The sequence below is a fragment of the Macaca fascicularis genome, chromosome 11, assembly GCF_037993035.2.
Source record: "Macaca fascicularis isolate 582-1 chromosome 11, T2T-MFA8v1.1".
Taxonomy (NCBI): Eukaryota; Metazoa; Chordata; class Mammalia; order Primates; family Cercopithecidae; genus Macaca; species Macaca fascicularis.
In genome coordinates, this window is record NC_088385.1 from 40,020,845 (window position 1) to 40,047,120 (window position 26,276).

Consider the following 26,276-nt stretch of genomic DNA (forward strand, 5'->3'; position numbering starts at 1 on the left):
CATCTCACAGAGTTACATCTGTATTTCGTGGATCTCTTTGCTAGCCTTATTTCTGTGGAATCTTAGAACAGATATTTCGTATCCCTTTGAAGACTATAGGGCCAAAGGAAATATCCTCTGATAACAAAGAGAAAGAAGCTTTCTGAGAAACTTCTTTCTGTTCTGTGAAATCATCACACAGATTTACAGCTTTCCACTCAAGAAGCCTTTCGCTAAGACAGTTTTTGTGGAATTGGCAAAGTGATATTTGGAAGCCCGTTGAGGGCTATGGTGAAAAAGGAAATATCCTCAGATGAAATCTGGATAGAAGCTTTCTGAGAAACTGCTTAGTGTTCTGTGAATTCATCTCACAGAGTTACATCTGTGTTTCGTAGATCTCATTGCTAGCCTTATTTCTGTGGAATCTGAGAACAGATATTTCGGATCCCTTTGAAGACTATAGGGCCAAAGGAAATATCCTCCGATATCAAAGAGAAAGAAGCTTTCTGAGAAACTTCTTTGTGTTCTGTGAAATCATCTCACAGAGTTACAGCTTTCCCCTCAAGAAGCCTTTCGCTAAGACAGTTCTTGTGGAATTGGCAAAGTGATATTTGGAAGCCCATAGAGGGCTATGGTGAAAAAGGAAATATCCTTAGATGAAATCTGGAAAGAAGCTTTCTGAGAAACTGCTTAGTGTTCTGTGAATTCATCTCACAGAGTTACATCTGTGTTTCGTAGATCTCTTTGCAAGCCTTATTTCTGTGGAATCTGAGAACAGATATTTCGAATCCCTTTGAAGACTATAGGGCCAAAGGAAATATCCTCCGATAACAAAGAGAAAGAAGCTTTCTGAGAAACTTCTTTGTGTTCTGTGAAATCATCTCACAGAGTTACAGCTTTCCCCTCAAGAAGCCTTTCGCTAAGACAGTTCTTGTGGAATTGGCAAAGTGATATTTGAAAGCCCATAGAGGGCTACGGTGAAAAAGGAAATATCCTCAGATGAAATCTGGAAAGAAGCTTTCTGAGAAACTGCTTAGTGTTCTGTGAATTCATCTCACAGAGTTACATCTGTGTTTCGTAGATCTCTTTGCTAGCCTTATTTCTGTGGAATCTGAGAACAGATATTTCGGATCCCTTTGAAGACTATAGGGCCAAAGGAAATATCCTACGATAACAAAGAGAAAGAAGCTTTATGAGAAACTTCTTTGTGTTCCGTGATATCATCTCACAGAGTTATAGCTTTCCCCTCAAGAAGACTTTCGGTAAGACAGTTCTTGTGGAATTGGCAAAGTGATATTTGGAAGCCCATAGAAGGCTACGGTGAAAAAGGAAATATCCTCAGATGAAATCTGGAAAGAAGCTTTCTGAGAAACTACATAGTGTTCTGTTAATTCATCTCACAGAGTTACATCTGTATTTCGTGGATCTCTTTCCTAGCCTTCTTTCTGTGGAATCTGAGAACAGATATTTCGGATCCCTTTGAAGACTATAGGGCCAAAGGAAATATCCTCCGATAACAAAGAGAAAGAAGCTTTATGAGAAACTTCCTTGTGTTCTGTGAAATCATCTCACAGAGTTACATCTTTCCCCTCAAGAAACCTTTCGCTAAGACAGTTCTTGTGGAATTGGCAAAGTCATATTTGGAAGCCCATAGAGGGCTATGGTGAAAAAGGAAATATCCTCAGATGAAATCTGGAAAGAAGCTTTCTGAGAAACTGCTTAGTGTTCTGTGAATTCATCTCACAGAGTTACATCTGTGTTTCGTAGATCTCTTTGCTAGCCTTATTTCTGTGGAATCTGAGAACAGATATTTCGGATCCCTTTGAAGACTATAGGGCCAAAGGAAATATCGTCCGATAACAAAGAGAAAGAAGCTTTCTGAGAAACTTCTTTGTGTTCTGTGAAATCATCTCACAGAGTTACAGCTTTCCCCTCAAGAAGCCTTTCGCTAAGACAGTTCTTGTGGAATTGGCAAAGTGATATTTGGAAGCCCATAGAGGGCTATGGTGAAAAAAGAAATATCCTCAGATGAAATCTGGAAAGAAGCTTTCTGAGAAACTGCTTAGTGTTCTGTGAATTCATCTCACAGAGTTACATCTGTGTTTCGTAGATCTCTTTGCTAGCTTTATTTCTGTGGAATCTGAGAACAGATATTTCGGATCCCTTTGAAGACTATAGGGCCAAAGGAAATATCCTCCGATAACAAAGAGAAAGAAGCTTTCTGAGAAACTTCTTTGTGTTCTGTGAAATCATCTCACAGAGTTACAGCTTTCCCCTCAAGAAGCCTTTCGCTAAGACAGTTCTTGTGGAATTGGAAAAGTGATATTTGGAAGCCCCTAGAGGGCTATGGTGAAAAAGGAAATATCCTCAGATGAAATCTGGAAAGAAGCTTTCTGAGAAACTGCTCTGTGATGTGGGATTTCCACTCACAGAGTTACATCTGTATTTCGTGGATGTCTTTGCTAGCCTTATTTCTGTGGAATCTGAGAACAGATATTTCGGATCCCTATGAAGACTATACGGCCAAAGGAAATATCCTCCGATAACAAAGAGAAAGAAGCTTTCTGAGAAACTTCCTTGTGTTCTGTGAAATCATCTCACAGAGTTACAGCTTTCCCCTCAAGAAGCCTTTCGCTAAGACAGTTCTTGTGGAATTGGCAAAGTCATATTTGGAAGCCCATAGAGGGCTATGGTGAAAAAGGAAATATCCTCAGATGAAATCTGGAAAGAAGCTTTCTGAGAAACTGCTTAGTGTTCTGTGAATTCATCTCGCAGAGTTACATCTGTGTTTCGTAGATCTCTTTGCAAGCCTTATTTCTGTGGAATCTGAGAACAGATATTTCGGATCCCTTTGAAGACTATAGGGCCAAAGGAAATATCCTCCGATAACAAAGAGAAAGAAGCTTTCTGAGAAACTTCTTTGTGTTCTGTGAAATCATCTCACAGAGTTACAGCTTTCCCCTCAAGAAGCCTTTCGCTAAGACAGTTCTTGTGGAATTGGCAAAGTGATATTTGGAAGCCCATAGAGGGCTATGGTGAAAAAGGAAATATCCTCAGATGAAATCTGGAAAGAAGCTTTCTGAGAAACTGCTTAGTGTTCTGTGAATTCATCTCACAGAGTTACATCTGTGTTTCGTAGATCTCTTTGCTAGCCTTATTTCTGTGGAATCTGAGAACAGATATTTCGGATCCCTTTGAAGACTATACGGCCAAAGGAAATATCCTCCGATAACAAAGAGAAAGAAGCTTTCTGAGAATCTTCTTTGTGTTCTGTGAAATCATCTCACAGAGTTACAGCTTTCCCCTCAAGAAGCCTTTCGCTAAGACAGTTCTTGTGGAATTGGAAAAGTGATATTTGGAAGCCCATAGAGGGCTATGGTTAAAAAGGAAATATCCTCAGATGAAATCTGGAAAGAAGCTTTCTGAGAAACTGCTCTGTGATGTGTGATTTCCACCCACCGAGTTACATCTGTATTTCGTGGATCTCTTTGCTAGCCTTATTTCTGTGGAATCTGAGAACAGATATTTCGGATCCCTTTGAAGACTATAGGGCCAAAGGAAATATCCTCCGATAACAAAGAGAAAGAAACTTTCTGAGAAACTTCTTTGTGTTCCGTGAAATCATCTCACAGAGTTACAGCTTTCCCCAGTAGAAGCCTTTCGCTAAGACAGTTCTTGTGGAATTGGCAAAGTGATATTTGGAAGCCCATAGAGGGCTATGGTGAAAAAGGAAATATCCTCAGATGAAATCTGGAAAGAAGCTTTCTGAGAAACTGCTTAGTGTTCTGTTAATTCATCTCACAGAGTTACATCTGTGTTTCGTAGATCTCTTTGCAAGCCTTATTTCTGTGGAATCTGAGAACAGATATTTCGGATCCCTTTGAAGACGATAGGGCCAAAGGAAATATACTCTGATAACAAAGAGAAAGAAGCTTTCTGAGAAACTTCTTTGTGTTCTGTGAAATCATCTCACAGAGTTACAGCTTTCCCCTCAAGAAGCCTTTCGCTAAGACAGTTCTTGTGGAATTGGCAAAGTGATATTTGGAAGCCCATAGAGGGCTATGGTGAAAAAGGAAATATCCTCAGATGAAATCTGGAAAGAAGCTTTCTGAGAAACTGCTTAGTGTTCTGTGAATTCATCTCACAGAGTTACATCTGTGTTTCGTAGATCTCTTTGCTAGCCTTATTTCTGTGGAATCTGAGAACAGATATTTCGGATCCCTTTGAAGACTCTAGGGCCAAAGGAAATATCCTCCGATAACAAAGAGAAAGAAGCTTTCTGAGAAACTTCTTTGTGTTCTGTGAAATCATCTCACAGAGTTACAGCTTTCCCCTCAAGAAGCCTTTCGCTAAGACAGTTCTTGTGGAATTGGCAAAGTGATATTTGGAAGCATATAGAGGGCTGTGGTGAAAAAGGAAATATCCTCAGATGAAATCTGGAAAGAAGCTTTCTGAGAAACTGCTTAGTGTTCTGTGAATTCATCTCACAGAGTTACATCTGTGTTTCGTAGATCTCTTTGCTAGCCTTATTTCTGTGGAATCTGAGAACAGATATTTCGGATCCCTTAGAAGACTATAGGGCCAAAGGAAATATCCTCCGATAACAAAGAGAAAGAAGCTTTCTGAGAAACTTCTTTGTGTTCTGTGAAATCATCTCACAGAGTTACAGCTTTCCCCTGAAGAAGCCTTTCGCTAAGACAGTTCTTCTGGAATTGGCAAAGTGATATTTGGAAGCCCATAGAGGGCTATGGTGAAAAAGGAAATATCCTCAGATGAAATCTGGAAAGAAGCTTTCAGAGAAACTGCTTAGTGTTCTGTGAATTCATCTCACAGAGTTACATCTGTGTTTCGTAGATCTCTTTGCTAACCTTATTTCTGTGTAATCTGAGAACAGATATTTCGGATCCCTTTGAAGACTATAGGGCCAAAGGAAATATCCTACGATAACAAAGAGAAAGAAGCTTTATGAGAAACTTCTTTGTGTTCCGTGATATCATCTCACAGAGTTACAGCTTTCCCCTCAAGAAGACTTTCGGTAAGACAGTTCTTGTGGAATTGGCAAAGTGATATTTGGAAGCCCATAGAAGGCTACGGTGAAAAAGGAAATATCCTCAGATGAAATCTGGAAAGAAGCTTTCTGAGAAACTGCTTAGTGTTCTGTGAATTCATCTCACAGAGTTACATATGTATTTCGTGTATCTCTTTCCTAGCCTTCTTTCTGTGGAATCTGAGAACAGATATTTCGTATCCCTTTGAAGACTATAGGGCCAAAGGAAATATCCTCCGATAACAAAGAGAAAGAAGCTTTCTGAGAAACTTCTTTGTGTTCTGTGAAATCATCTCACAGAGTTACAGCTTTCCCCACAAGAAGCCTTTCGCTAAGACAGTTCTTGTGGAATTGGCAAAGTGATATTTGGAAGCCCATAGAGGGCTATGGTGAAAAAGGAAATATCCTCAGATGAAATCTGGCAAGAAGCTTTCTGAGAAACTGCTTAGTGTTCTGTTAATTCATCTCACAGAGTTACATCTGTATTTCGTGGATCTCTTTCCTAGCCTTCTTTCTGTGGAATCTGAGAACAGATATTTCGGATCACTTTGAAGACTAGAGGGCCAAAGGAAATATCCTCCGATAACAAAGAGAAAGAAGCTTTCTGAGAAACTTCTTTGTGTTCTGTGAAATCATCTCACAGAGTTACAGCTTTCCCCTCAAGAAGCCTTTCGCTGAGACAGTTCTTGTGGAATTGGCAAAGTGATATTTGGAAGCCCATAGAGGGCTATGGTGAAAAAGGAAATATCCTCATATGAAATCTGGAAAGAAGCTTTCTGAGAAACTGCTCTGTGATGTGTGACTTCCACTCACAGAGTTACATCTGTATTTCGTGGATTTCTTTGCTAGCCTTATTTCTGTGGAATCTGAGAACAGATATTTCGGATCCCTTTGAAGTCTATAGGGCCAAAGGGAATATCCTCCGATAACAAAGAGAAGGAAGCTTTCTGAGAAACTTCTCTGTGTTCTGTGAAATCATCTCACAGAGTTACAGCGTTCCCCTCAAGAAGCCTTTCGCTAAGACAGTCAGTTCTTGTGGAATTGGCAAAGTGATATTTGGAAGCCCATAGAGGGCTATGGTGAATCAGGAAATATCCTCAGATGAAATCTGGAAAGAAGCTTTCTGAGAAACTGCTTAGTGTTCTGTGAATTCATCTCACAGAGTTACATCTGTGTTTCGTATATCTCTTTGCTACCCTTATTTCTGTGGAATCTGAGAACAGATATTTCGGATCCCTTTGAAGACTATAGGGCCAAAGGAAATATCCTCCGATAACAAAGAGAAGGAAGCTTTCTGAGAAACTTCTTTGTGTTCTGTGAAATCATCTCACAGAGTTACAGCTTTCCCCTCAAGAAGCCTTTCGCTAATACAGTTCTTGTGGGATTGGCAAAGTGATATTTGGAAGCCCATAGAGGGCTATGGTGAAAAAGGAAATATCCTCAGATGAAATCTGGAAAGAAGCTTTCTGAGAAACTGCTCTGTGATGTGTGATTTCCACTCACAGAGTTACATCTGTATTTCGTGGATCTCTTTGCTAGCCTTATTTCTGTGGAATCTGAGAACAGATATTTCGGATCCCTTTGAAGACTATAGGGCCAAAGGAAATATCCTCCGATAACAAAGAGAAAGAAGCTTTCTGAGAAACTTCCTTGTGTTCTGTGAAATCATCTCACAGAGTTACAGCTTTCCCCTCAAGAAGCCTTTCGCTAAGACAGTTCTTGTGGAATTGGCAAAGTGATATTTATAAGCCCATAGAGGGCTATGGTGAAAAAGGAAATATCCTCAGATGAAATCTGGAAAGAAGCTTTCTGAGAAACTGCTTAGTGTTCTGTGAATTCATCTCACAGAGTTACATCTGTGTTTCATAGATCTCTTTGCTAGCCTTATTTATGTGGAATCTGAGAACAGATATTTCGGATCCCTTTGAAGACTATAGGGCCAAAGGAAATATCCTCCGATAACAAAGAGAAAGAAGGTTTCTGAGAAACTTCTTTGTGTTCTGCGAAATCATCTCACAGAGTTACAGCTTTCCCCTCAAGAAGCCTTTCGCTAAGACAGTTCTTGTGGAATTGGCAAAGTGATATTTGGAAGCCCATAGAGGGCTATGGTGAAAAAGGAAATATCCTCAGATGAAATCTGGAAAGAAGATTTCTGAGAAACTGCTTAGTGTTCTGTGAATTCATCTCACAGAGTTACATCTGTGTTTCGTAGATCTCTTTGCTAGCCTTATTTCTGTGGAATCTGAGAACAGATATTTCGGATCCCTTTGAAGACTATAGGGCCAAAGGAAATATCCTCCGATAACAAAGAGAAAGAAGATTTCTGAGAAACTTCTTTGTGTTCTGTGAAATCATCTCACAGAGTTACAGCTTTCCCCTCAAGAAGCCTTTCGCTAAGACCGTTCTTGTGGAATTGGCAAAGTGATATTTGGAAGCCCATAGAGGGCTATGGTGAAAAAGGAAATATCCTCAGATGAAATCTGGAAAGAAGCTTTCTGAGAAACTGCTCTGTGATGTGTGATTTCCACTCACAGAGTTACATCTGTATTTCGTGGATGTCTTTGCTAGCCTTATTTCTGTGGAATCTGAGAACAGGTATTTCGGATCCCTTTGAAGACTATAGGGCCAAAGGAAATATCCTCCGATAACAAAGAGAAAGAAGCTTTCTGAGAAACTTCTTTGTGTTCTGTGAAATCATCTCACAGAGTTACAGCTTTCCCCTCAAGAAGCCTTTCGCTAAGACAGTTCTTGTGGAATTGGCAAAGTGATATTTGGAAGCCCATAGAGGGCTATGGTGAAAAAGGAAATATCCTCAGATGAAATCTGGAAAGAAGCTTTCTGAGAAACAGCTCTGTGATGTGTGATTTCCACTCACAGAGTTACATCTGTATTTCGTGGATCTCTTTGCTAGCCTTATTTCTGTGGAATCTGAGAACAGATATTTCGGATCCCTTTGAAGACTATGGGGCCAAAGGAAATATCCTCCGATAACAAAGAGAAAGAAGCTTTCTGAGAAACTTCTTTGTGTTCTGTGAAATCATCTCACAGAGTTACAGCTTTCCCCTCAAGAAGCCTTTCGCTGAGACACTTCTTGTGGAATTGGCAAAGTGATATTTGGAAGCCCATAGAGGGCTATGGTGAAAAAGGAAATATCCTCAGATGAAATCTGGAAAGAAGCTTTCTGAGAAACTGCTTAGTGTTCTGTGAATTCATCTCACAGAGTTACATCTGTGTTTCGTAGATCTCTTTGCTAGCCTTATTTCTGTGGAATCTGAGAACAGATATTTCGGATCCCTTTGAAGACTATAGGGCCAAAGGAAATATCCTCCGATAACAAAGAGAAAGAAGCTTTCTGAGAAACTTCTTTGTGTTCTGTGAAATCATCTCACAGAGTTACAGCTTTCCCCTCAAGAAGCCTTTCGCTAAGACAGTTCTTGTGGAATTGGCAAAGTGATATTTGGAAGCCCATAGAGGGCTATGGTGAAAAAGGAAATATCCTCATATGAAATCTGGAAGGAAGCTTTCTGAGAAACTGCTCTGTGATGTGAGACTTCCACTCACAGAGTTACATCTGTATTTCGTGGATTTCTTTGCTAGCCTTATTTCTGTGGAATCTGAGAACAGATATTTCGGATCCCTTTGAAGACTATAGGGCCAAAGGAAATATCCTCCGATAACAAAGAGAAAGAAGCTTTCTGAGAAACTTCTTTGTGTTCTGTGAAATCATCTCACAGAGTTACACCTTTCCCCTCAAGAAGCCTTTCGCTAAGACAGTTCTTGTGGAATTGGCAAAGTGATATTTGGAAGCCCATAGAGGGCTATGGTGAAAAAGGAAATATCCTCAGATGAAATCTGGAAAGAATCTTTCTGAGAAACTGCTTAGTGTTCTGTGAATTCATCTCACAGAGTTACATCTGTGTTTCGTAGATCTCTTTGCTAGCCTTATTTCTGTGGAATCTGAGAACAGATATTTCGGATCCCTTTGAAGACTATAGGGCCAAAGGAAATATCCTCCGATAACAAAGAGAAAGAAGCTTTCTGAGAAACTTCTTTGTGTTCTGTGAAATCATCTCACAGAGTTACAGCTTTCCCCTCAAGAAGCCTTTCGCTAAGACAGTTCTTGTGGAATTGGCAAAGTGATATTTGGAAGCCCATAGAGGGCTATGGTGAAAAAGGAAATATCCTCAGAAGAAATCTGGAAAGAAGCTTTCTGAGAAACTGCTCTGTGATGTGTGATTTCCACTCACAGAGTTACATCTGTATTTCGTGGATCTCTTTGCTAGCCTTATTTCTGTGGAATCTGAGAACAGATATTTCGGATCCCTTTGAAGACTATAGGGCCAAAGGAAATATCCTCCGATAACAAAGAGAAAGAAGCTTTCTGAGAAACTTCTTTGTGTTCTGTGAAATCATCTCACAGAGTTACACCTTTCCCCTCAAGAAGCCTTTCGCTAAGACAGTTCTTGTGGAATTGGCAAAGTGATATTTGGAAGCCCATAGAGGGCTATGGTGAAAAAGGAAATATCCTCAGATGAAATCTGGAAAGAATCTTTCTGAGAAACTGCTTAGTGTTCTGTGAATTCATCTCACAGAGTTACATCTGTGTTTCGTAGATCTCTTTGCTAGCCTTATTTCTGTGGAATCTGAGAACAGATATTTCGGATCCCTTTGAAGACTATAGGGCCAAAGGAAATATCCTCCGATAACAAAGAGAAAGAAGCTTTCTGAGAAACTTCTTTGTGTTCTGTGAAATCATCTCACAGAGTTACAGCTTTCCCCTCAAGAAGCCTTTCGCTAAGACAGTTCTTGTGGAATTGGCAAAGTGATATTTGGAAGCCCATAGAGGGCTATGGTGAAAAAGGAAATATCCTCAGAAGAAATCTGGAAAGAAGCTTTCTGAGAAACTGCTCTGTGATGTGTGATTTCCACTCACAGAGTTACATCTGTATTTCGTGGATCTCTTTGCTAGCCTTATTTCTGTGGAATCTGAGAACAGATATTTCGGATCCCTTTGAAGACTATAGGGCCAAAGGAAATATCCTCAGATAACAAAGAGAAAGAAGCTTTCTGAGAAACTTCTTTGTGTTCTGTGAAATCATCTCCCAGAGTTACAGCTTTCCCCTCAAGAAGCCTTTCGCTAAGACAGTTCTTGTGGAATTGGCAAAGTGATATTTGGAAGCCCATAGAGGGCTATGGTGAAAAAGGAAATATCCTCAGATGAAATCTGGAAAGAAGCTTTCTGAGAAACTGCTTAGTGTTCTGTGAATTCATGTCACAGAGTTACATCTGTGTTTCGTAGATCTCTTTGCTAGCCTTATTTCTGTGGAATCTGAGAACAGATATTTCGGATCCCTTTGAAAACTATAGGGCAAAAGGAAATATCCTCCGATAACAAAGAGAAAGAAGCTTTCTGAGAAACTTCTTTGTGTTCTGTGAAATCATCTCACAGAGTTACAGCTTTCCCCTCAAGAAGCCTTTCGCTAAGACAGTTCTTGTGGAATTGGCAAAGTGGTATTTGGAAGCCCATAGAGGGCTATGGTGAAAAAGGAAATATCCTCAGATGAAATCTGGAAAGAAGCTTTCTGAGAAACTGCTCTGTGTTGTGCGACTCCCACTCACAGAGTTACATCTGTATTTCGTGGATTTCTTTGCTAGCCTTATTTCTGTGGAATCTGAGAACAGATATTTCGGATCCCTTTGAAGACTATAGGGCCAAAGGAAATATCCTCCGATAACAAAGAGAAAGAAGCTTTCTGAGAAACTTCTTTGTGTTCTGTGAAATCATCTCACAGAGTTACAGCTTTCCCCTCAAGAAGCCTTTCGCTAATACAGTTCTTGTGGGATTGGCAAAGTGATATTTGGAAGCCCCTAGAGGGCTATGGTGAAAAAGGAAATATCCTCAGATGAAATCTGGAAAGAAGCTTTCTGAGAAACTGCTCTGTGATGTGTGATTTCCACTCACAGAGTTACATCTGTATTTCGTGGATCTCTTTGCTAGCCTTATTTCTGTGGAATCTGAGAACAGATATTTCGGATCCCTTTGAAGACTATAGGGCCAAAGGAAATATCCTCCGATAACAAAGAGAAAGAAGCTTTCTGAGAAACTTCCTTGTGTTCTGTGAAATCATCTCACAGAGTTACAGCTTTCCCCTCAAGAAGCCTTTCGCTAAGACAGTTCTTGTGGAATTGGCAAAGTGATATTTAGAAGGCCATAGAGGGCTATGGTGAAAAAGGAAATATCCTCAGATGAAATCTGGAAAGAAGCTTTCTGAGAAACTGCTTAGTGTTCTGTGAATTCATCTCACAGAGTTACATCTGTGTTTCATAGATCTCTTTGCTAACCTTATTTATGTGGAATCTGAGAACAGATATTTCGGATCCCTTTGAAGACTATAGGGCCAAAGGAAATATCCTCCGATAACAAAGAGAAAGAAGGTTTCTGAGAAACTTCTTTGTGTTCTGTGAAATCATCTCACAGAGTTACAGCTTTCCCCTCAAGAAGCCTTTCGCTAAGACAGTTCTTGTGGAATTGGCAAAGTGATATTTGGAAGCCCATAGAGGGCTATGGTGAAAAAGGAAATATCCTCAGATGAAATCTGGAAAGAAGATTTCTGAGAAACTGCTCTGTGATGTGTGAATTCATCTCACAGAGTTACATCTGTGTTTCGTAGATCTCTTTGCTAGCCTTATTTCTGTGGAATCTGAGAACAGATATTTCGGATCCCTTTGAAGACTATAGGGCCAAAGGAAATATCCTCCGATAACAAAGAGAAAGAAGCTTTCTGAGAAACTTCTTTGTGTTCTGTGAAATCATCTCACAGAGTTACAGCTTTCCCCTCAAGAAGCCTTTCGCTAAGACAGTTCTTCTGGAATTGGCAAAGTGATATTTGGAAGCCCATAGAGGGCTATGGTGAAAAAGGAAATATCCTCATATGAAATCTGGAAGGAAGCTTTCTGAGAAACTGCTCTGTGATGTGAGACTTCCACTCACAGAGTTACATCTGTATTTCGTGGATTTCTTTGCTAGCCTTATTTCTGTGGAATCTGAGAACAGATATTTCGGATCCCTTTGAAGACTATAGGGCCAAAGGAAATATCCTCCGATAACAAAGAGAAAGAAGCTTTCTGAGAAACTTCTTTGTGTTCTGTGAAATCATCTCACAGAGTTACAACTTTCCCCTCAAGAAGCCTTTCGCTAAGACAGTTCTTGTGGAATTGGCAAAGTGATATTTGGAAGCCCATAGAGGGCTATGGTGAAAAAGGAAATATCCTCAGATGAAATCTGGAAAGAATCTTTCTGAGAAACTGCTTAGTGTTCTGTGAATTCATCTCACAGAGTTACATCTGTGTTTCGTAGATCTCTTTGCTAGCCTTATTTCTGTGGAATCTGAGAACAGATATTTCGGATCCCTTTGAAGACTATAGGGCCAAAGGAAATATCCTCCGATAACAAAGAGAAAGAAGCTTTCTGAGAAACTTCTTTGTGTTCTGTGAAATCATCTCACAGAGTTACAGCTTTCCCCTCAAGAAGCCTTTCGCTAAGACAGTTCTTGTGGAATTGGCAAAGTGATATTTGGAAGCCCATAGAGGGCTATGGTGAAAAAGGAAATATCCTCAGATAAAATCTGGAAAGAAGCTTTCTGAGAAACTGCTTAGTGTTCTGTGAATTCATGTCACAGAGTTACATCTGTGTTTCGTAGATCTCTTTGCTAGCCTTATTTCTGTGGAATCTGAGAACAGATATTTCGGATCCCTTTGAAGAATATAGGGCAAAGGGAAATATCCTCCGATAACAAAGAGAAAGAAGCTTTCTGAGAAACTTCTTTGTGTTCTGTGAAATCATCTCACAGAGTTACAGCTTTCCCCTCAAGAAGCCTTTCGCTAAGACAGTTCTTGTGGAATTGGCAAAGTGATATTTGGAAGCCCATAGAGGGCTATGGTGAAAAAGGAAATATCCTCAGATGAAATCTGGAAAGAAGCTTTCTGAGAAACTGCTCTGTGATGTGAGACTCCCACTCACAGAGTTACATCTGTATTTCGTGGATTTCTTTGCTAGCCTTATTTCTGTGGAATCTGAGAACAGATATTTCGGATCCCTTTGAAGACTATAGGGCCAAAGGAAATATCCTCCGATAACAAAGAGAAAGAAGCTTTCTGAGAAACTTCTTTGTGTTCTGTGAAATCATCTCACAGAGTTACAGCTTTCCCCTCAAGAAGCCTTTCGCTAATACAGTTCTTGTGGGATTGGCAAAGTGATATTTGGAAGCCCCTAGAGGGCTATGGTGAAAAAGGAAATATCCTCAGATGAAATCTGGAAAGAAGCTTTCTGAGAAACTGCTCTGTGATGTGTGATTTCCACTCACAGAGTTACATCTGTATTTCGTGGATCTCTTTGCTAGCCTTATTTCTGTGGAATCTGAGAACAGATATTTCGGATCCCTTTGAAGACTATAGGGCCAAAGGAAATATCCTCCGATAACAAAGAGAAAGAAGCTTTCTGAGAAACTTCCTTGTGTTCTGTGAAATCATCTCACAGAGTTACAGCTTTCCCCTCAAGAAGCCTTTCGCTAAGACAGTTCTTGTGGAATTGGCAAAGTGATATTTAGAAGCCCATAGAGGGCTATGGTGAAAAAGGAAATATCCTCAGATGAAATCTGGAAAGAAGCTTTCTGAGAAACTGCTCTGTGATGTGTGATTTCCACTCACAGAGTTACATCTGTATTTCGTGGATGTCTTTGCTAGCCTTATTTCTGTGGAATCTGAGAACAGATATTTCGGATCCCTTTGAAGACTATAGGGCCAAAGGAAATATCCTCCGATAACAAAGAGAAAGAAGCTTTCTGAGAAACTTCTTTGTGTTCTGTGAAATCATCTCACAGAGTTACAGCTTTCCCCTCAAGAAGCCTTTCGCTAAGACAGTTCTTGTGGAATTGGCAAAGTGATATTTGGAAGCCCATAGAGGGCTATGGTGAAAAAGGAAATATCCTCAGATGAAATCTGGAAAGAAGATTTCTGAGAAACTGCTCTGTGATGTGTGATTTCCACTCACAGAGTTACATCTGTATTTCGTGGATCTCTTTGCTAGCCTTATTTCTGTGGAATCTGAGAACAGATATTTCGGATCCCTTTGAAGACTATAGGGCCAAAGGAAATATCCTCCGATAACAAAGAGAAAGAAGCTTTCTGAGAAACTTCTTTGTGTTCTGTGAAATCATCTCACAGAGTTACAGCTTTCCCCTCAAGAAGCCTTTCGCTGAGACACTTCTTGTGGAATTGGCAAAGTGATATTTGGAAGCCCATAGAGGGCTATGGTGAAAAAGGAAATATCCTCAGATGAAATCTGGAAAGAAGCTTTCTGAGAAACTGATTAGTGTTCTGTGAATTCATCTCACAGAGTTACATCTGTGTTTCGTAGATCTCTTTGCTAGCCTTATTTCTGTGGAATCTGAGAACAGATATTTCGGATCCCTTTGAAGACTATAGGGCCAAAGGAAATATCCTCCGATAACAAAGAGAAAGAAGCTTTTTGAGAAACTTCTTTGTGTTCTGTGAAATCATCTCACAGAGTTACAGCTTTCCCCTCAAGAAGCCTTTCGCTAAGACAGTTCTTGTGGAATTGGCAAAGTGATATTTGGAAGCCCATAGAGGGCTATGGTGAAAAAGGAAATATCCTCATATGAAATCTGGAAGGAAGCTTTCTGAGAAACTGCTCTGTAATGTGAGACTTCCACTCACAGAGTTACATCTGTATTTCGTGGATTTCTTTGCTAGCCTTATTTCTGTGGAATCTGAGAACAGATATTTCGGATCCCTTTGAAGACTATAGGGCCAAAGGAAATATCCTCCGATAACAAAGAGAAAGAAGCTTTCTGAGAAACTTCTTTGTGTTCTGTGAAATCATCTCACAGAGTTACAACTTTCCCCTCAAGAAGCCTTTCGCTAAGACAGTTCTTGTGGAATTGGCAAAGTGATATTTGGAAGCCCATAGAGGGCTATGGTGAAAAAGGAAATATCCTCAGATGAAATCTGGAAAGAATCTTTCTGAGAAACTGCTTAGTGTTCTGTGAATTCATCTCACAGAGTTACATCTGTGTTTCGTAGATCTCTTTGCTAGCCTTATTTCTGTGGAATCTGAGAACAGATATTTCGGATCCCTTTGAAGACTATAGGGCCAAAGGAAATATCCTCCGATAACAAAGAGAAAGAAGCTTTCTGAGAAACTTCTTTGTGTTCTGTGAAATCATCTCACAGAGTTACAGCTTTCCCCTCAAGAAGCCTTTCGCTAAGACAGTTCTTGTGGAATTGGCAAAGTGATATTTGGAAGCCCATTGAGGGCTATGCTGAAAAAGGAAATATCCTCAGATGAAATCTGGAAAGAAGCTTTCCGAGAAACTGATCTGTGATGTGTGATTTCCACTCACAGAGTTACGTCTGTATTTCGTGGATCTCTTTGCTAGCCTTATTTCTGTGGAATCTGAGAACAGATATTTCGGATCCCTTTGAAGACTATAGGGCCAAAGGAAATATCCTCCGATAACAAAGAGAAAGAAGCTTTCTGAGAAACTTCTTTGTGTTCTGTGAAATCATCTCACAGAGTTACAGCTTTCCCCTCAAGAAGCCTTTCGGTAAGACAGTTCTTGTGGAATTCGCAAAGTGATATTTCGAAGCCCATAGAGGGCTATGGTGAAAAAGGAAATATCCTCAGATGAAATCTGGAAAGAAGCTTTCTGAGAAACTGCTTAGTGTTCTGTGAATTCATCTCACAGAGTTACATCTGTATTTCGTGAATCTCTTTCCTTGCCTTCTTTCTGTGGAATCTGAGAACAGATATTTCGTATCCCTTTGAAGACTATAGGGCCAAAGGAAATATCCTCCGATAACAAAGAGAAAGAAGCTTTCTGAGAAACTTCTTTGTGTTCTGTGAAATCATCTCACAGAGTTACAGCTTTCCCCTCAAGAAGCCTTTCGCTAAGACAGTTCTTGTGGAATTGGCAAAGTGATATTTGGAAGCCCATAGAGGGCTATGGTGAAAAAGGAAATATTCTCAGATGAAATCTGGAAAGAAGCTTTCTGAGAAACTGCTTAGTGTTCTGTGAATTCATGTCACAGAGTTACATCTGTGTTTCGTAGATCTCTTTGCTAGCCTTATTTCTGTGGAATCTGAGAACAGATATTTCGGATCCCTTTGAAGACTATAGGGCCAAAGGAAATATCCTCCGATAACAAAGAGAAAGAAGCTTTCGGAGAAACTTCTTTGTGTTCTGTGAAATCATCTCACAGAGTTACAGCTTTCCCCTCAAGAAGCCTTTCGCTAAGACAGTTCTTGTGGAATTGGCAAAGTGATATTTGGAAGCCCATAGAGGGCTATGGTGAAAAAGGAAATATCCTCAGATGAAATCTGGAAAGAAGCTTTCTGAGAAACTGCTCTGTGATGTGAGACTTCCACTCACAGAGTTACATCTGTATTTCGTGGATTTCTTTGCTAGCCTTATTTCTGTGGAATCTGAGAACAGATATTTCGGATCCCTTTGAAGACTATAGGGCCAAAGGAAATATCCTCCGATAACAAAGAGAAAGAAGCTTTCTGAGAAACTTCTTTGTGTTCTGTGAAATCATCTCACAGATTTACAGCTTTCCCCTCAAGAAACCTTTCGCTAAGACAGTTCTTGTGGAATTGGCAAAGTGATATTTGGAAGCCCATAGAGGGTTATGGTGAAAAAGGAAATATCCTCAGATGAAATCTGGAAAGAAGCTTTCTGAGAAACTGCTTAGTGTTCTGTGAATTCATCTCACAGAGTAACATCTGTGTTTCGTAGATCTCTTTGCTAGCCTTATTTCTGTGGAATCTGAGAACAGATATTTCGGATCCCTTTGAAGACTATAGGGCCAAAGAAAATATCCTCCGATAACAAAGAGAAAGAAGCTTTCTGAGAAACTTCTTTGTGTTCTGTGAAATCATCTCACAGAGTTACAGCTTTCCCCTCAAGAAGCCTTTCGCTAAGACAGTTCATGTGGAATTGGCAAAGTGATATTTGGAAGCCCATAGAGGGCTATGGTGAAAAAGGAAATATCCTCAGATGAAATCTGGAAAGAAGCTTTCTGAGAAACTGCTCTGTGATGTGTGATTTCCACTCACAGAGTTACATCTGTATTTCGTGGATCTCTTTGCTAGCCTTATTTCTGTGGAATCTGAGAACAGATATTTCGGATCCCTTTGAAGATTATAGGGCCAAAGGAAATATCCTCCGATAACAGAGAGAAAGAAGCTTTCTGAGAAACTTCTTTGTGTTCTGTGAAATCATCTCACAGAGTTACAGCTTTCCCCTCAAGAAGCCTTTCGCTAAGACAGTTCTTGTGGAATTGGCAAAGTGATATTTGGAAGCCCATAGAGGGCTATGGTGAAAAAGGAAATATCCTCATAAGAAATCTGGAAAGAAGCTTTCTGAGAAACTGCTTAGTGTTCTGTGAATTCATCTCACAGAGTTACATCTGTGTTTCGTAGATCTCTTTGCTAGCCTTATTTCTGTGGAATCTGAGAACAGATATTTCGGATCCCTTTGAAGATTATAGGGCCAAAGGAAATATCCTCCGATAACAAAGAGAAAGAAGCTTTCTGAGAAACTTCTTTGTGTTCTGTGAAATCATCTCACAGAGTTACAGCTTTCCCCTCAAGAAGCCTTTCGCTAAGACAGTTCTTGTGGAATTGGCAAAGTGATATTTGGAAGCCCATAGAGGGCTATGGTGAAAAAGGAAATATCCTCATATGAAATCTGGAAAGAAGCTTTCTGAGAAACTGCTTAGTGTTCTGTGAATTCATCTCACAGAGTTACATCTGTGTTTCGTAGATCTCTTTGCTAGCCTTATTTCTGTGGAATCTGAGAACAGATATTTCGGATCCCTTTGAAGACTATAGGGCCAAAGGAAATATCCTCCGATAACAAAGAGAAAGAAGCTTTCTTAGAAACTTCTTTGTGTTCTGTGAAATCATCTCACAGAGTTACAGCTTTCCCCTCAAGAAGCCTTTCGCTAAGACAGTTCTTGTGGAATTGGCAAAGTGATATTTGGAAGCCCATAGTGGGCTATGGTGAAAAAGGAAATATCCTCAGATGAAATCTGGAAAGAAGCTTTCTGAGAAACTGCTTAGTGTTCTGTGAATTCATCTCACAGAGTTATATCTGTGTTTTGTAGATCTCCTTGCTAGCCTTATTTCTGTGGAATCTGAGAACAGATATTTCGGATCCCTTTGAAGACTATAGGGCCACAGGGAATATCCTCCGATAACAAAGAGAAAGAAGCTTCCTGAGGAACTTCTTTGTGTTCTGTGAAATCATCTCACAGAGTTACAGCTTTCCCCCAAGAAACCTTTCGGTACGACAGTTCTTGTGGAATTGGCAAAGTGATATTTGGAAGCCCATAGAGGGCTATGGTGAAAAAGCAATATCCTCAGACGAAATCTGGAAAGAAGCTTTCTGAGAAACTGCTCTGTGATGAGTGACTTCCACTCACAGAGTTACATCTGTATTTCGTGGATCTCTTTGCTAGCCTTATTTCTGTGGAATCTGAGAACAGATATTTCGGATCCCTTTGAAGACTATAGGGCCAAAGGAAATATCCTCCGATAACAAAGAGAAAGAAGCTTTCTGAGAAACTTCTTTGTGTTCTGTGAAATCATCTCACAGAGTTACTGCTTTCCCCTCAAGAAGCCTTTCGCTAAGACAGTTCTTGTGGAATTGGCAAAGTGATATTTGGAAGCCCATAGAGAGTTATGGTGAAAAAGGAAATATCCTCAGATGAAATCTGTAAAGAAACTTTCAAAGAAACTGCTTAGTGTTCTGTGAATTCATCTCACAGAGTTACATCTGTGTTTCGTAGTTTTCTTTGCTAGCCTTATTTCTGTGGAATCTGAGAACAGATATTTCGGATCCCTTTGAAGACTATAGGGCCAAAGGAAATATCCTCCGATAACAAAGAGAAAGAAGCTTTCTGAGAAACTTCTTTGTGTTCTGTGAAATCATCTCACAGAGTTACAGCTTTCCCCTCAAGAAGCCTTTCGCTAAGACAGTTCTTGTGGAATTGGCAAAGTCATATTTGGAAGCCCATAGAGGGCTAGGGTGAAAAAGGAAATATCCTCAGATGAAAGCTGGAAAGAAGCTTCAAGAGAAACTGCTTAGTGTTCTGTGAATTCATCTCACAGAGTTACATCTGTGTTTCGTAGATCTCTTTGCTAGCCTTATTTCTGTGGAATCTGAGAACAGATATTTCGGATCCCTTTGAAGACTATAGGGCCAAACGAAATATCCTCCGATAACAAAGAGAAAGAAGCTTTCTGAGAAACTTATTTGTGTTCTGTGAAATAATCTCACAGAGTTACAGCTTTCCCCTCAAGAAGCCTTTCGCTAAGACAGTTCTTGTGGAATTGGCAATGTGATATTTGGAAGCCCATAGAGGGCTATGGTGAAAAAGGAAATATCCTCAGATGAAATCTGGAAAGAAGCTTTCTGGGAAACTGCTTAGTGTTCTGTGAATTCATCTCACAGAGTTATATCTGTGTTTCGTAGATCTCTTTGCTAGCCTTATTTCTGTGGAATCTGAGAACAGATATTTCGGATCCCTTTGAAGACTATAGGGCCAAAGGAAATATCCTCCGATAAAAAAGAGAAAGAAGCTTTCTGAGAAACTTCTTTGTGTTATGTGAAATCATATCACAGAGTTACAGCTTTCCCCTCAAGAAACCTTTCGCTAAGACAGTTCTTGTGGAATTGGCAAAGTGATATTTGGAAGCCCATAGAGGGCTATGGTGAAAAAGCAAATATCCTCAGATGAAATCTGGAAGGAAGTTTTCTGAGAAACTGCTCTGTGATGTGTGACTTCCACTCACAGAGTTACATCTGTATTTCGTGGATCTCTTTGCTAGCCTTCTTTCTGTGGAATATGAGAACAGATATTTCGGATCCCTTTGAAGACTATAGGGCCAAAGCAAATATCCTCCGATAACAAAGAGAAAGAAGCTTTCTGAGAAACTTCTTTGTATTCTGTGAAATCATCTCACAGAGTTACAGCTTTCCCCCAAGAAACCTTTCGGTACGACAGTTCTTGTGGAATTGGCAAAGTGATATTTGGAAGCCCATAGAGGGCTATGGTGAAAAAGCAATATCCTCAGACGAAATCTGGAAAGAAGCTTTCTGAGAAACTGCTCTGTGATGAGTGACTTCCACTCACAGAGTTACATCTGTATTTCGTGGATCTCTTTGCTAGCCTTATTTCTGTGGAATCTGAGAACAGATATTTCGGATACCTTTGAAGACTATAGGGCCAAAGGAAATATCCTCCGATAACAAAGAGAAAGAAGCTTTCTGAGAAACTTCTTTGTGTTCTGTGAAATCATCTCACAGAGTTACAGCTTTCCCCTCAAGAAGCCTTTCGCTAAGACAGTTCTTGTGGAATTGGCAAAGTGATATTTGGAAGCCCATAGAGGGTTATGGTGAAAAAGGAAATATCCTCAGATGAAATCTGGAAAGAAGCTTTCTGAAAAACTGCTTAGTGTTCTGTGAATTCATCTCACAGAGTTACATCTGTGTTTCGTAGGTTTCTTTGCTAGCCTTATTTCTGTGGAATCTGAGAACAGATATTTCGGATCCCTTTGAAGACTATAGGGCCAAAGGAAATATCCTCCGATAACAAAGAGAAAGAAGCTTTCTGAGAAACTTCTTTGTGTTCTGTGAAATCATCTCACAGAGTTACAGCTTTCCCCTCAAGAAGCCTTTCGCTAAGACAGTTCTTGTGGATTTGGCAAAGTGATATTTGGAAGCCCATAGAGGGCTATGGTGAAAAAGGAAATATCCTCAGATGAAATCTGGAAAGAAGCTTTCTGAGAAACTGCTTAGTGTTCTGTGAATTCATCTCACAGAGTTACATCTGTGTTTCGTAGGTTTCTTTGCTAGCCTTATTTCTGTGGAATCTGAGAGCAGATATTTCGGATCCCTTTGAAGACTATAGGGCCAAAGAAAATATCATCCGATAACAAAGAGAAAGAAGCTTTCTGAGAAACTTCTTTGTGTTCTGTGAAATCATCTCACAGAGTTACAGCTTTCCCCTCAAGAAGCCTTTTGCTAAGACAGTTCTTGTGGAATTGGCAAAGTGATATTTGGAAGCCCATAGAGGGCTATGGTGAAAAAGGATATATCCTCAGATGAAATCTGGAAAGAAGCTTTCTGAGAAACTGCTTAGTGTTCTGTGAATTCATCTCACAGAGTTACATCTGTGTTTCGTAGATCTCTTTGCTAGCCTTACTTCTCTGGAATCTCAGAACAGATATTTCGGATCCCTTTGAAGACTATAGGGCCAAAGGAAATATCCTCCGATAACAAAGAGAAAGAAGCTTTCTGAGAAACTTCTTTGTGTTCTGTGAAATCATCTCACAGAGTTACAGCTTTCCCCTCAAGAAGCCTTTCGCTAAGACAGTTCTTGTGGAATTGGCAAAGTGATATTTGGAAGCCCATAGAGGGCTATGGTGAAAAAGGAAATATCCTCATATGAAATCTGGAAAGAAGATTTCAGAGAAACTGCTTAGTGTTCTTTGAATTCATCTCACAGAGTTACATCTGTTTTTCGTAGATCTCTTTGCTAGCCTTATTTCGGTGGAATCTGAGAACAGATATTTCGGATCTCTTTGAAGACTATAGGGCCAAAGGAAATATCCTCCGATAACAAAGAGAAAGAAGCTTTCTGAGAAACTTCTTTGTGTTCTGTGAAATCATCTCACAGAGTTACAGCTTTCCCCTCAAGAAGCCTTTCGCTAAGACAGTTCTTGTGGAATTGGCAAAGTGATATTTGGAAGCCCATAGAGGGCTATGGTTGAAAAGGAAATATCCTCAGATGAAATCTGGAAAGAAGCTTTCTGAGAAACTGCTTAGTGTTCTGTGAATTCATCTCACAGAGTTATATCTGTGTTTCGTAGATCTCTTTGCTAGCCTTATTTCTGTGGAATCTGAGAACAGATATTTCGGATCCCTTTCAAGACTATAGGGCCACAGGAAATATCCTCCGATAACAAAGAGAAAGAAGCTTAGTGAGAAACTTCTTTGTGTTCTGTGAAATCATCTCACAGAGTTATAGCTTTCCCCTCAAGAAGCCTTTCGGTAAGACAGTTCTTGTGGAATTGGCAAAGTGATATTTGGAAGCCCATAGAGGGCTATGGTGAAATAGGAAATATCCTCAGATGAAATCTGGAAAGAAGCTTTCTGAGAAACTGCTTAGTGTTCTGTTAATTCATCTCACAGAGTTACATCTGTATTTCGTGGATCTCCATGCTAGCCTTATTTCTGTGGAATCTGAGAACAGATATTTCGGATCCCTTTGAAGACTATAGGGCCAAAGGAAATATCCTCCGATAACAAAGAGAAAGAAGCTTTCTGAGAAACTTCTTTGTGTTATGTGAAATCATCTCACAGAGTTACAGCTTTCCCCTCAAGAAGCCTTTCGCTAAGACAGTTCTTGTGGAATTGGCAAAGTGATATTTGGAAGCCCATAGAGGGCTATGGTGAAAAAGCAAATATCCTCAGATGAAATCTGGAAGGAAGTTTTCTGAGAAACTGCTCTGTGATGTGTGACTTCCACTCACAGAGTTACATCTGTATTTCGTGGATCTCTTTGCTAGCCTTCTTTCTGTGGAATCTGAGAACAGATATTTCGGATCCCTTTGAAGACTATAGGGCCAAAGGAAATATCCTCCGATAACAAAGAGAAAGAAGCTTTCTGAGAAACTTCTTTGTGTTCTGTGAAATCATCTCACAGAGTTACAGCTTTCCCCCAAGAAACCTTTCGGTACGACAGTTCTTGTGGAATTGGCAAAGTGATATTTGGAAGCCCATAGAGGGCTATGGTGAAAAAGCAACATCCTCAGACGAAATCTGGAAAGAAGCTTTCTGAGAAACTGCTCTGTGATGAGTGACTTCCACTCACAGAGTTACATCTGTATTTCGTGGATCTCTTTGCTAGCCTTATTTCTGTGGAATCTGAGAACAGATATTTCGGATCCCTTTGAAGACTATAGGGCCAAAGGAAATATCCTCCGATAACAAAGAGAAAGAAGCTTTCTGAGAAACTTCTTTGTGTTCTGTGAAATCATCTCACAGAGTTACAGCTTTCCCCTCAAGAAGCCTTTCGCTAAGACAGTTCTTGTGGAATTGGCAAAGTGATATTTGGAAGCCCATAGAGGGTTATGGTGAAAAAGGAAATATCCTCAGATGAAATCTGGAAAGAAGCTTTCAAAGAAACTGCTTAGTGGTCTGTGAATTCATCTCACAGAGTTACATCTGTGTTTCGTAGGTTTCTTTGCTAGCCTTATTTCTGTGGAATCTGAGAACAGATATTTCGGATCCCTTTGAAGACTATAGGGCCAAAGGAAATATCCTCCGATAACAAAGAGAAAGAAGCTTTCTGAGAAACTTCTTTGTGTTCTGTGAAATCATCTCACAGAGTTACAGCTTTCTCCTCAAGAAGACTTTCGGTAAGACAGTTCTTGTGGAACTGGCAAAGTGATATTTGGAAGCCCATAGAGGGCTAGGGTGAAAAAGGAAATATCCTCAGATGAAATCTGGAAAGAAGCTTTCTGAGAAACTGCTCTGTGATGTGTGACTTCCACTCACAGAGTTACATCTGTATTTCGTGGATCTCTTTGCTAGCCTTATTTCTGTGGAATCTGAGAACAGATATTTCGGATCCCTTTGAAGACTATAGGGCCAAAGGAAATATCCTCCGATAACAAAGAGAAAGAAGCTTTCTGAGAAACTTCTTTGTGTTTTGTGAAATCATCTCACAGAGTTACAGCTTTCCCCTCAAGAAGCCTTTCGCTAAGACAGTTCTTGTGGAATTGGCAAAGTGATATTTGGAAGCCCTTAGAGGGCTATGGTGAAATAGGAACTATCCTCAGATGAAATCTGGAAAGAAGCTTTCTGAGAAACTGCTTAGTGTTCTGATAATTCATCTCACAGAGTTACATCTGTATTTCGTGGATCTCCATGCTAGCCTTATTTCTGTGGAATCTGAGAACAGATATTTCGGATCCCTTTGAAGACTATAGGGCCAAAGGAAATATCCTCCGATAACAAAGAGAAAGAAGCTTTCTGAGAAACTTCTTTGTGTTATGTGAAATCATATCACAGAGTTATAGCTTTCCCCTCAAGAAACCTTTCGCTAAGACAGTTCTTGTGAAATTGGCAAAGTGATATTTGGAAGCCCATAGAGGGCTATGGTGAAAAAGGAAATATCCTCAGATGAAATCTGGAAGGAAGTTTTCTGAGAAACTGCTCTGTGATGTGTGACTTCCACTCACAGAGTTACATCTGTATTTCGTGGATCTCTTTGCTAGCCTTCTTTCTGTGGAATCTGAGAACAGATATTTCGGATCCCTTTGAAGACTATAGGGCCAAAGGAAATATCCTCCGATAACAAAGAGAAAGAAGCTTTCTGAGAAACTTCTTTGTGTTCTGTGAAATCATCTCACAGAGTTACAGCTTTCCCCCAAGAAACCTTTCGGTACGACAGTTCTTGTGGAATTGGCAAAGTGATATTTGGAAGCCCATAGAGGGCTATGGTGAAAAAGCAATATCCTCAGACGAAATCTGGAAAGAAGCTTTCTGAGAAACTGCTCTGAGATGAGTGACTTCCACTCACAGAGTTACATCTGTATTTCGTGGATCTCTTTGCTAGCCTTATTTCTGTGGAATCTGAGAACAGATATTTCGGATCCCTTTGAAGACTATAGGGCCAAAGGAAATATCCTCCGATAACAAAGAGAAAGAAGCTTTCTGAGAAACTTCTTTGTGTTCTGTGAAATCATCTCACAGAGTTACAGCTTTCCCCTCAAGAAGCCTTTCGCTAAGACAGTTCTTGTGGAATTGGCAAAGTGATATTTGGAAGCCCATAGAGGGTTATGGTGAAAAAGGAAATATCCTCAGATGAAATCTGGAAAGAAGCTTTCTGAACAACTGCTTAGTGTTCTGTGAATTCATCTCACAGAGTTACATCTGTGTTTCGTAGGTTTCTTTGCTAGCCTTATTTCTGTGGAATCTGAGAACAGATATTTCGGATCCCTTTGAAGACTATAGGGCCAAAGGAAATATCCTCCGATAACAAAGAGAAAGAAGCTTTCCGAGATACTTCTTTGTGTTCTGTGAAATCATCTCACAGAGTTATAGCTTTCTCCTCAAGAAGCCTTTCGGTAAGACAGTTCTTGTGGAATTGGCAAAGTGATATTTGGAAGCCCATAGAGGGCTATGGTGAAAAAGGAAATATCCTCAGATGAAATCTGGAAAGAAGCTTTCTGAGAAACTGCTTAGTGTTCTGTGAATTCATCTCACAGAGTTACATCTGTGTTTCGTAGATCTCTTTGCTAGCCTTATTTCTGTGGAATCTGAGAATAGATATTTCGGATCCCTTTGAAGACTATAGGGCCAAAGGAAATATCCTCCGATAACAAAGAGAAAGAAGCTTCCTGAGAAACTTCTTTGTGTTATGTGAAATCATCTCACAGAGTTACAGCTTTCCCCTCAAGAAGCCTTTCGCTAAGACAGTTCTTGTGGAATTGGCAAAGTGATATTTGGAAGCCCATAGAGGGCTATGGTGAAAAAGCAAATATCCTCAGATGAAATCTGGAAGGAAGTTTTCTGAGAAACTGCTCTGTGATGTGTGACTTCCACTCACAGAGTTACATCTGTATTTCGTGGATCTCTTTGCTAGCCTTCTTTCTGTGGAATCTGAGAACAGATATTTCGGATCCCTTTGAAGACTATAGGGCCAAAGGAAATATCCTCCGATAACAAAGAGAAAGAAGCTTTCTGAGAAACTTCTTTGTGTTCTGTGAAATCATCTCACAGAGTTACAGCTTTCCCCCAAGAAACCTTTCGGTACGACAGTTCTTGTGGAATTGGCAAAGTGATATTTGGAAGCCCATAGAGGGCTATGGTGAAAAAGCAATATCCTCAGACGAAATCTGGAAAGAAGCTTTCTGAGAAACTGCTCTGTGATGAGTGACTTCCACTCACAGAGTTACATCTGTATTTCGTGGATCTCTTTGCTAGCCTTATTTCTGTGGAATCTGAGAACAGATATTTCGGATCCCCTTGAAGACTATAGGGCCAAAGGAAATATCCTCCGATAACAAAGAGAAAGAAGCTTTCTGAGAAACTTCTTTGTGTTCTGTGAAATCATCTCACAGAGTTACAGCTTTCCCCTCAAGAAGCCTTTCGCT